This window comes from Vollenhovia emeryi, unplaced genomic scaffold (genome assembly GCF_000949405.1).
Source record: "Vollenhovia emeryi isolate VEMERY1.0 unplaced genomic scaffold, V.emery_V1.0 DF939887.1, whole genome shotgun sequence".
NCBI classification, from domain to species: Eukaryota; Metazoa; Arthropoda; class Insecta; order Hymenoptera; family Formicidae; genus Vollenhovia; species Vollenhovia emeryi.
Genome location: NW_011966479.1, coordinates 13,032 through 17,214, shown reverse-complemented (window position 1 = coordinate 17,214; position 4,183 = coordinate 13,032). Strand labels below are relative to the sequence as shown.

The following is a 4,183-nucleotide window of genomic DNA, read 5'->3' as shown; positions in this document are numbered from 1 at the left end:
GTGTCATTGCACATGTAACAGATATAAAGTGAAGTAATCAAGAATTAGAAAAACAAATTAAGTGAAATCAACTATTTTGTAAAGCAGAATATTCTTGTGTGCATCTACACTGAATTGTGCGAAAGTGAAATGTGCGAAACTGAAATGTGCGAAACTGAACTGTGCGACACTGAACTGTGCGACACTGATCTGTGCGACACTGAACTGTGCGACACTGAACTGTGCGCAAAAGAACTGTGCGCAACATTATGTGTCCAATAGCACTGTGTGCAATTGCAACGTGTCCAATTGTACTGTGCGCAATTGAGCCTCTCCCGCGGAGCTACCGAGATCCCGCTCCTTTCCGGCGCGTTATCCTTATCCCCTTTTTGGGTTTTTGACGACGACTCGATCCGTCCGCATCCCGCGCTTCTCGCGCCCGGCGACCGCACTCCCCGTCGTCGGCGCGCCCCTTCGCTTAAGACCCGCGCGCGACAGCGAGAGCGGGACGGAAACACCCGTCCGTCCGCGTATCACGGGAGGGCGGAAAACAAGAAGAGAAGAGAAAAGAAATAATCGTCGCAGTAAATATCCATTGTTATATTTGTCGTAATTTGTTGATGATATCATTACTTTTGTAGAGAAGATAGTTTTGTAGAGAAGATTTTTGTAGAGACAATATTTTTGGAAAGATATTTTTATAAAAATATTTTTGTAAAGAAGTACAATATACAGTAGGTACAATATACAGAATATATTTCGAGGTGTTCTTTTTATAAACGATAAGTTTAAAGATACCGTTATCTTCCAAACGAAACAATATATGCGTCAGCGCTAAGGTTATTTTAATGGCTCATAACACTTCGTAAAGAAACAAAAAACCAATGGAGAACCATGCTAAATACAAAGTAGTAGTAAAGTAGGAGCAACTTACGAGGGCGACTGACGAAACAGTGCATAGACTTAACCGTTAACGAGGAACATTACAAAAAAACGCGCGAGTCAACTACAGAGTGCGTCGTTTTGCGAGTCCGTCGCGTCTATCGAGGTTTTCGATCTGCGAAGGGCTCGTCGCCTTAGGTTGAGCATTGTTTTTGCCACCAACCACACAGCACCACTTTCGCATATGTAGCGCAGTGCATCTACAAAGTCAATAATCAGGCAATGCGGTGGATAACCGGTTGTGTGCGCCTCGATTCCGATCGTTTTCAGCGCCGTTTTGACGTTCGTCTCCGGACTGGGCGCCATCCGCGATGTTTTCTTGATTTAGGACATCTTTGTGGCGACCGGGCCGGGTAGGACGCACTGGACGACGATCCCTCTCGACGCAGCTTCCGTAACAAGGTCGGCGCTGAGCTTGTTTATGTACGCTTTACTGATAGCATAAACGGTTAAATACGGGCTCGGTATAGCCGAGGCCGTTGAATTCACGTTGATGAGCACCCCTTTTCCCCGCTCCATCATGCCGAGCAATACCGCTCTCGCAACTCCGGTTGTTCCGGCCACGTTTAGCTGCAGTATTCTCGCGAGAATCTCCTTCGAAACCTCGGTGAACAGTTCGGGATAGTCGTAGCTCGCACCTGCATTGTTGACGAGGACGTCGACGTCCAAGTCTTGCGTCACTTTGGCGATTTCGGCGTAAACAACCTGGCCATCGGTTGAATCAGCTTCTACGACGCTAGTCTCTACTTCATACTTGCGTTCGATTTCAGCGGCTACGTCCTTCAGCCTGGACAACGACCGTGACACCAAGACCAATGTTAATACCCACCTTGGCGAGCGCCTTAGCGTACGCCTTTCCAATGCCGTCCGTCGCGCCCGTCACCACCGCCCATTTTCCCTGCATTCGTAGATTGATTCCAAATCCAAGATTAGGAGCGATCAACTTCTTCCACGCCACAAAGTCGATCTTCACGACGATCCTCAAACCGACGAGCGCTAATAACACTAGACATATCTTCTCCCACCAGAGCAGCACCATTCTGAACTCAACCTCTACTGGCAATCGACTCCTCTTCTACCGGTCCTCCCGATCATCGGATCACCCGACGATAAATAGTGAACTCCGTTCTTCACTGGGCGTGCAGCGACGTACTATAAAAGAATAATGTATATATGTATTTAGTAAAGCCCTCACTGATGTTATAATTCGAGACAGAATTGTATTTGTAATTTTATGTATCAAACATTTTCAAAAAATGTTTACAAATGTTTTCTGTGTTACACGATACGTAAAATTATAAATAGAATTCTGTCATGAATTATAGATCATTTAAAGCACATATACTTAAAATAACAAATTATATTATGAAAGTATTGTATGTACCTTTTTCAATTTTGTTCATTTTGTATCTCTTCTTTTGTTTTTTTAGATATACGGTCGCCGGCATGTTGTAACCATGACTTCAATACCTTCTGCACATCGGCGATGGAAATGTTCCGAGTAGTAATAAGGGTTTCTGTAAAATTTTCACAATATTAAAAAAATTCCATTATAAAAAAATTTTTAGCAGAAAAAGAAATAGGAAATACTATAAAGCACATACCAATAATGAGGTTAATGAATTTCATGTTTTGAGTTTCTATCTTATTTTTTTTACTGGTCCAAGTCATTTGGTAAGCTAACGGGTCAGCTATCGTTAAACGCATAGCGTTTCGTGCATGTTTATGTGGGGTTATACCTCCTATTGTCCGAATCATTTTTTGCTGAAAATATGTATCAATTTATCTATAAATTATTAACTTGTAATATTATGACTCCCGGGCTCTCGCCGGCCATGTTAGAATCGTGACATGAAATGATACGCCGAGAATTCTCGCGTGCCATTTCCAAATAAAAAGATATTTGGATGAAAACACACTTCAGATCGCTGTAACACATCTATCAAATGTTCCGAAAACTATCCATTTCCCTTGACAGTTAATAAACAGCCAAAAAATGAATATGATACGAAACCTATAGTTATATACAAAAGGCTTTGTATACACATTCGTTTTATGGCTGTTTAATAACTGTCAAGGGATGTTTCGGTAACACTGAGGCCGACCTCAGGCCGAAACTTTAAATCGCGGATTCCGCCTCGACAGAGACGCGAAGTGAGACGAAACTTATTCTGCCTGGATCGCGACGCGCACTCGAAAGTTGGATGCAACGAGGCCGGTCAATGTTAGATCGAAATTCCGGATCACTTTTGTTCTGAATGTAGAGCGAAAGAACCTTTTGAGCGTCTTTTAACTTAATCAGTTGAAGACCCGTCCGAATCACCGTTATTCGTTGGCGATAAAAGTACACGTGATTGACCGAGTCAAAGTCGGTGAGGAGATAACTTGTTTATACCGAGCGATGAAACGGCAAATTTGACTTGCGGAGACAAAGGAAAAATGCGAAACGGGCCGGAGTTTAATTGGAAAGTAAAAGTTCACTCAGATTATTCAGGTGGTTTAAGATGATCTTAATTACGCCTGATGAGGGAACTCATCATCGTGAACCCCCCTTTTGGATGAAACAATTACAAATTAGCAACATATAAAATTTAAGTGAACAAAAGGAACGATGATTGAAATCAAGGTAGTTCTCGGTTACACAAGGATCGGAAAGACAAAGAATAGAAGGAACTTTGACTCGATCCGCGACCGATAAACTTCGCGGTAATAAACGGCTGATTTTCGATACCGGCAGTTCGCGACGAACGATGTACGAAGCAGCGTTATTACGGACACTAGATAATTGCACGATATGATTTAACTGAAAGCTAAAGCACGTGTGTTCCGCGAAAAGATCTCGCGGCCCCGTGTCGCGAAGAGAGGCGCGAAGAGAGGGCAATCCGCCGAAACTCGACGCGGATTCGGAGAATAGTTAGGCGAATCAGCTGTTGCGACTACACGCGGTCGCGGCGTGATCGCCGCGCAGCTGATCGACAGCGACCGTTTTCCCCAAGTATCGCGCTCGCGCCGCGTACCGCGAGCCCAGGCCCGAACAGAAGAGGATAGTTTTCGGAACATTTTATAAGTGTGCTAAAGCGATCTGATGAAGTGTTTTCATCCAAATATCTTTTTATTTGAAAATGGCATGCAAGAATTTTCAGCATGTCATTTCAGCTCGCCTCTAACGTCACAATCTAACATGGCCGCGGCAAGTTTATCTAGAAGCTTTAGGGCCTAAGCACAAAGATTGTCGTAACCATTGTCGACAGAGTCGTAAACG

General features: G+C 43.7%; 1 pseudogene; it reads right to left on the bottom strand.

The window, feature by feature from the left end:
- Positions 1 to 685: 685 nt before the first annotated feature.
- LOC105556621 lies at positions 686 to 1,961 on the bottom strand (annotated as a pseudogene).
- Positions 1,962 to 4,183: the final 2,222 nt, after the last annotated feature.